Below are 7903 nucleotides of genomic sequence, written 5' to 3' on the forward strand. Positions count from 1 at the left end.
CCCCTCCTTCCCTCTAAAATTCCTTAGTCTCTGCCATGTTTCTATGTCTCTGGTTTTATTTTATTCATTGGTTTATTTTGTTCAGTAGATTTCTTGTTAGTTTTTTAAAAAATCCAATTGTTGATAGATGTATATTTATTACCACTTTATTGTTCATATTTTTTATCTCCTCCTCCTCCTCCTCCTCCTCTTCCTCCTCCTTCTTCTTCTTAAGACTCTTCAACATTCATGTAATACTGGTTTGGTGGTGATGAACTCCTTTAGCTTTTTCTTGTCTGGGAAGCTCTTTATCTGACCTTCAATTCTAAATGATAGCTTTGCTGGGTAGAGTAATCTTGGTTGTAGGTTCTTGCTACTCATCACTTTGAATATTTCTTGCCACTCCCTTCTGGCCTGCATAGTTTCCATTGAGAAATCAGCTGAGTTGTATGGGCACTCCCTTGTAGGTAACTAACTGTTTTTCTCTTGCTGCTTTTAAGATTCTCTCTTTGTCTTAAACCCTTGACATTTTAATTATGATGCATCTTGGTGTGGGCCTCTTTGGGTTCTTCAGTTGTTTGGGACTCTCTGCACTTCCTGGACTTGTAAGTCCATTTCTTTCACCAGGTAGGGGAAGTTTCTGCCATTATTTCTTCAAATAGGTTTTCAATATCTTGCTCTCTCTCTTCTTCTGGCACCCCCATAATTCGGATGTTGGTACACGTGAAGTTGTCCCAGAGGCTCCTGACACTATTTTTATATTTTTGGATTCTTTTTTCTCTTCTGATTAAGTGTTTTTTGCTTCCTCATATTCCCAATTGCTGATTTGATTTGTGGTGTCCTCTACTCTACTGTTGACTCCCCGTAAATTATTCTTCATTTCAGTTAGTATATCCTTCACTGCTGACTGGTCCTTTTTCCTGTCTTTGACTTCTCACTGAGGTCCTTGAAATGTCACTGAGCCCCTTGAAGCTCTTGTTAAGATCTTGATTATCCTTATAACCATTGTTTGAATTCTGTTTCTAGTAGTTTGCTTGCTTCCATTTCATTTAGTTTTTTTTTCTGGAGATTTCTTATGTTCTTTCGTTTGTTTCCATGTCACCACATTTTGACTGCTTCCCTGTGTTTGTTTCTATGTATTAGGTAGAGCCTCTATGTCTCCTGGAATTGGGAGAGTGGCCTTGTGAAGTATGTGTCCTATAAGGCCCAGTGGCTCAGCCTCCCCAGTCACCTGAGCTGGGCACTCTAGGTGCGCCCTGTGTAGACTGTGTGCATAGTCTTTTAGTTGAGCCTTGATTGCTGATGGTGTCACTGGGAGGAATTGACCTCCAGGCCAATTGGCTGTGAGGACCAGCTGTGTCTATACTGGAAGAACTGCTGTGCAAGAGACACCCCTATGGAGCAGGACTTGCTTCAATAGGGCTTTGGTGCTCACTGGGTCTGCCCCTCAAGTGTGTCACTGGTGGTAGACTTATAATCTGGTGTGGTCTGATCACCTGTTGCACTGGCTCTGGGGCCTCCTGGGAGGTGCAAAGCCAGCCACTGCCTGGGGCCACCTGTCAGGAGCTACAGAGCGATCTGCAGACGGCTGCTCCTTGTGTTGGGCTTGGAGGTGCCCAGGAGAGGCCACGCTGTGAACAAGGCAGGCTGTAGCTAGTGCCAGGTCTTGGGTCTCTTATTGAGAGGTATGGGGCACACTGATGCCAGCTGCTACTTGTTTGAGAGATTTTAGGAAAGTCTAAAGCCTGAGTCAGGACAGGCCATTCATATGGTAAGACCACTGGAAACAGTTTGGGTGGAGCTGCAAATTGAATGGAGTGGTGTCTCAGTGAATCACTAGGGCAGGATGAACAGTGTGAGCCAGGTTGATGGTGACTCAGATTTGGCCCCTGCCAGTCAGCTCTGTGATGGGGGAGGTCTCAGCAGAGGAACAGTGACCTCCAGTTCTTTCCTCTATGTCCCTGGATCCTTTCAAGCTGCTGCCCCAGCGCTGGAGCTCAGAGGAAACAGGACCGTGTAAGTTTGTGTGCTGGCCTTTTAAGAGGAACTGCCTGGGGCGCCAGCAGCCTCCATGTCACTCAGCCACAATCCCCACTGGTTTTTATAGCCCGAAGTTATGGGGACTTCTCTTCCCAGTTCTGGAACCCTGGGCTGGGGTCCGGTATGTGGCTGGGACCCTTGGCTCCTCACAGGAGGCCTCCACAGCCAAGATATTCCTCCTGATTAAAAAAACGCCACATTTGGCACCTCTGCCCCTCCTACCAATCTCAATATGGCTTCTTCTTTAATTCTCTAGTTGTAGGACTTTCATTCAGCCAGATTTCAGGCAGTTCTGAATGATAGTTTTTCTGTAGTTTAGTGGTAATTTTTATGTGGTCCATTTAAACCATTTAAAAATGTGCAGTTCATGGCACAAAACATATTCATATTGTTGGTAACAACCATTACCATCATCGTCTCCAGAACTCTCTCGTCATCCTCACTAAACCCTGACTCCCCACCTTCCTCCAGCCCTGGGTGTCCTAGACAAAGGGAATCACACAGCATTTGCCCTTTTGTGACTCAGCATAATGCCCTCGAGGGTCCTCTGTGGTGCAGCCTGGTCAGAATTCCCTTGTTTAAGGCCGGGTAACAGTCCACCAACGGATGGACCCCATTTTGTTGTCCATCACCTGTTGATGGACATTTGAGTGTTTTCACCTTTGGCGCCTGTGACCCCTGCTGCTGCAAACGCTGGTGGACAAGGATCTGGTCAGCAGCAGACTCTCTCAGACTCCTTGTTCCCATCGGCAAACCCACAAGCAGGACATGGACAGCTGGACAACAGCTTGGTGTTGAAGGACTTCCCTGGGAATGTGTGGTGGGTGCGCCCTAGTCAGTGATGGGGACGATGCCCCCTCTCACAGAGGGACAGGCCAGCAGGAAGCCCATGGCTGGACCCTGGGGCACAGGAGTGACAGGCCAGCACGTTAGTATGGACAACAGATTTGGTTAAGAAATCCCACCGCTCCGTTCTCGCTGTTAGACGGCCGCGTTCCCACAAGGGCACAGGCTTGGAAAACATTTCTTCTGAATCAGACTTGGCTGTGGTGACAGTGCTATTGTGTGTGGAGCGCAGGTCACGGAGGCCGCCTCTGCCCGCGCTGGCACCGAGGCTGCTCAGAGAGGCGGGCACTTCGGAGGCGCTGTGCACTGTTTCGGAAAGGCGCTCCGAGGGCATGGAGAGGGGCCAGCGGATGCCGAGGGATGCGGAGCAGAGATGTCAAGACCTTTTACGGGAAAGACAAGCTGCTCATGAGCTGGTTTGGAGAAGGCAGCGCTGACTTTGCCTGTCATCCTGAAATGCTTGTCACTCTTAAATGACATTTGTGTCACTCCGTGGGTTCAGAGGTCAAGGTCAGAGCCTCGAGAGGATCTGTTAGCTGATTGGAGCCTGGGTAACTGGAACTCCGCTCCCGGAACGCGCCCCAGGACCTGGGCGGGAGCATCCGATGCCCAAACACACCTGCGCGCACGTCTGTGGTTTTCTTTCTCTTTCTTTCTTGTTTCTTTTTAAGCCTCTAGTGGAGGCTCTGAAGGAAGTTATTTTTTAAGCAGTTACAAAGCTTTGTATCTCCAAAGAGAGATCTGAAAGTAAAACGTGTCCTTAGAGTGCATTTCCCAGTGTCTCCATAGTCTTTCCACCACCCTCACGCCTTAAGAATGTGGGTTGCAGAACGAGGAGCCAGGACCCCCTGCCATGACGGGACAGATTTAGCTGAGCAGAGGCGCGCCAGCTCCAACAGCTGGGTTCGCTTTGGGTTTTAAATAGACAAGAAATGGACATAGTTCCAGATTTCAGAATAGAGAGCTAAGTGTGGAGGAGCAAAGGGAGGTCCTACACTCAGCTCCGTAGGAGACTCCTCGCAAAGCTCTGTGCCGGTGGGCCCTGACTGTGTAGCTGTCACCAGGAGAAGGCCCAGCCCAGGGGGATTTGGGGGGAGGAGGGGGAGAGCAGGGAGACAGCGCGGCTGCGGGGCCCTGGGACCATGGACGGGGCCACGGAGGCTGCCCAGTCTCCATCCATCCGAGTGCTTGTTGCCTGGAGCAGCGCCGCGGAGGGCGGGCTTGTCCTCTCCTCCTTCGGGAGCTCCAACCGGCGGCTTCAGAGCCGACACTTTTCACTTGTAACTGAAATAATTGGAACGAATGTTGTTTTCCTTTTCTATGTTTTTTCAGGATTGGGGTGGGCGGCTCATCTTTCTGAATCAGGACCTAGTCGTCCTCCACCCATCTCCCACGCAGGACACACATCTCCCACACAGGACACACATCTCCCACGCAGGACACACATCTCCCACGCAGGACACACATCTCCCACGCAGGACACACATCTCCCACGCAGGACACACATCTCCCACGCAGGACACACATCTCCCACGCAGGACACACATCTCCCACGCAGGACACACATCTCCCACGCAGGACACACATCTCCCACGCAGGACACACATCTCCCACGCAGGACACACATCTCCCACGCAGGACACACATCTCCCACGCAGGACACACATCTCCCACGCAGGACACACATCTCCCACGCAGGACACACATCTCCCACGCAGGACACACATCTCCCACGCAGGACACACATCTCCCACGCAGGACACACATCTCCCACGCAGGACACACATCTCCCACGCAGGACACACATCTCCCACGCAGGACACACATCTCCCACGCAGGACACACATCTCCCACGCAGGACACACATCTCCCACGCAGGACACACATCTCCCACGCAGCCCACGCAGGGCACACACCTCCCACGCAGGACACACATCTCCCACACAGGACAGACATCTCCCACGCAGGGCAGATGTCTCTCCATGAAGCTGCCCACAGTCCCCAGCTGCTGGCCCGCACCACCTGGCCCAGAACCCTCCATCCTGCCCCCAGCCCTGTGTAGCTTCGTGTCTCTACAGACCCTGTCTCCACATCTTCTGCCCTCCTGCTACTGTGTTCTTTATTGAAATTAAATTTTAATAACATTCTGCCTATCAATTATCTGTCAGCTATCTACCTATATATCCACCCACCCACCTATGTATCTGTCTGTCTGTCTATCATCTATCATTCTATCTATCATCTGTCTATCTCCCTATCCATCCACCCACCTGTCTCTCTGTCCATCTGTCTAACATCTATCTATCTATCATTCTATCGGTCTATCTATTATCTATCCATCCATCCACCCATCCCCTTGTTTGTCTGTCCATTGTCTGTCTATCATCTACCTATCTAACACTCTTTCTTTCTATTTTTCAATCGATATCTGACAAAGCATGTAGGTCAGCATGAGCATCAGAATCTGTAATACCTTTTACAGCGATCTTTCTTATGGGGAGAACATCCCAAATTATTGCTCATGTAATAAAATTCCGTAATCAACCAAACTCTGATTAGAGACCTTTAGTGACAGGGGCTGCTCTCTATCTACCTGTCTGTCTATCTATCCACCTACCTACCTATGATTATCTGTTAGTCCGTTGTCTGTCTATCTATCTATCTATCTATCTATCTATCTATCTATCTATCTATCATCTATCATCTATCTACCTATCTACCTATGTCTGTCTGTTCCTCCGTTGTCCATCCATCCAGATATCTATCTATCTATCTATCTATCTATCTATCTATCTATTGTCTACCTGTCTACCTACCTATTTTTGCAGAGAAATCACTTAATAGTTTTATTGCCACCTTTTCAAATGGGCTCATGACTCTCACTCTCTGTGACTCAGGTATAAATGATGCCATGAGATAACAATTTGAAGTTTTGGTAGCTATGTTTTCTCTAACGGGAGGAAATCATTACAGCTTGTTAAAATTTAAAACTACTGTTTATACAAAGATTTTGTGAGTTCTTTCGTGAGTGTCTGAGGGGGATCAGCCGGCTGACACACTCTTCGTTCTTCGTTGGTCCTGCTCCTGGCAGGTCCCTCTGGCTTGTTGCTCTGAAACCTCCACAGTCCCAGTGTCCGCATCTGGGAAGTGGGGCCCTGGTCGTACCGGCCTCAGATGGTCACGTGCCCTGCCCAGGGAGTGCTCAGCCAGCAAAGCAGGCATTTTATGCTAAACGGTGACGTCATCTTCTCACTCCACATGGGCGAAAAGTGAAGTGTTTATAGCTCATCACCGTGTGACCACAAGACTCCGAGGTCGGAGCTCCAGCCCAGAGTGACCAGGAAAATTACTGAGTTTCCTTGTTTCTGTCTTTATCATGAAGGAGCTGGGCTAGAGGATGACGGAGTAACATCCAGTTGCCAAGTTCTGTGATTTAGGATTTTTTAAAATTTTAACAAAATTTAACATAGGAAGTATTGTGTGCTTTGGCAATTAGTATTTTAACCAAATGTTAACTTCAAATAAAATTGTATTATATAAAGTTTAAAATACAAGAGGATATGGAAAATGATATATATACTTGTCATTCACTTTAAGAAATAAAACTTGCCTGGCCAGTGTAGCTCAGTTGGTTGAGCATCGTCTCATGAACCAGGAGGTCCTGGTTCGGTTCCTGGTCCCGGCACATGCCTGAGTTGTGGGCTCGATCCCAATGGGTGCGTGCAGGAGGCGCTGATCAATGTTCTCTCCCTTCTCACTCTGAAATCAGTAAAAACATATTTAAAAAAAGAAATAAAACTTGATTTGTTTTTTTATAGATTTGAAAATGCTTTGGGTGAAATGATCAATTATATTGAAAGGTGCAAAAACAAGATTGGAGTCACTGCTGAAAAAGGAAATGACTCCGCATGCCACTGTTCCTGGAGGAGGGGCGTTCTGCGCCTGTGCCGTTCTGACTGAGTAATTTCCGGTTGTCAAGTTCTGCGATTTATGATTCTTTTGAATTTATTTTAACACAAAGTTTTAATAAAATTTAACATAGGAAGTATTGTGTGCTTTGGCAAATTAACCAATTTTAATCAAATTAAAATTGTATTATACAGAGTTTACAATACAGAAGGATATCGTAGCAGATGGAGGCCCAAGCAGAGAACAGGCGTCTCCTCTGGAACATTCCGTCCAGCTGAAGTGGCACGAGCATAGCTCAGCAGCAGCACGCGCCTGGGTCACCCCGTCCCTGCGTCTGGGTGCACCTCGGCCGCAGCAAGAAGCCTTTCATGGCACCCCGGGCCTGGGGGCAGCACCTTTAGGCAGAGCTGGGTTCGAATTCTGGCTCATTTCGCTCCCTAAGTGTGTGACCTTGGGCAAGTTATGTAACGCCTCTGTGCCTCAGTTTCTTTAAAAAAAAAAAATGGGGCTAACCTGCCCTGGCCAATCGGCTCAGTTGGTATCGGGTTTGATTGCAGTCAGGGCACATACCTATGTTAAAGTAAAAAACCATTGAAACCTGTAAAGAATTTTTGTGAGTTTATTGGAGCCAAACTGTCGACATATGCTGGGAAGCAGAACCTCAATGAATTGAGATAATGCTCTGGAGATTGGTGGGTTACATCTGTATTTATACATTGCAGTCAAAGGAGGGACGTAGGTGTGTTACATGAACTCCATTGGTGATGGATTAGGGAGGCGGGAGAAAGCAAAGGGGGAAATCCTCTGGGATTGTATAAAAAGTGAAATGATGGACATGTGCTTCTTTTACACAGATGGGTACAGGATAGTTTTACATAATTAACAATAACCGATTGTTATTGTTATCAAGTCAATTAACTTGATAACAATAACAATGAGGGAATGTCCTGATGCCATTTGTTGTGCCCTGGGGGTCTGGAAAAAAGGGAAGTTACAGGTTACCCAGACATTTCACTGATGTGTTTTCTTAGAGGCAAAAAGACAAATGGGCTCAGTAAAGGTCTAAGTTGATCTTTGTCAGGGAAAATACTGGCCTAGGGCAGTGATGGCGAACCTATGACACGCATGT

Source organism: Myotis brandtii, unplaced genomic scaffold, assembly GCF_000412655.1.
Source record: "Myotis brandtii unplaced genomic scaffold, ASM41265v1 scaffold64, whole genome shotgun sequence".
NCBI classification, from domain to species: domain Eukaryota; kingdom Metazoa; phylum Chordata; class Mammalia; order Chiroptera; family Vespertilionidae; genus Myotis; species Myotis brandtii.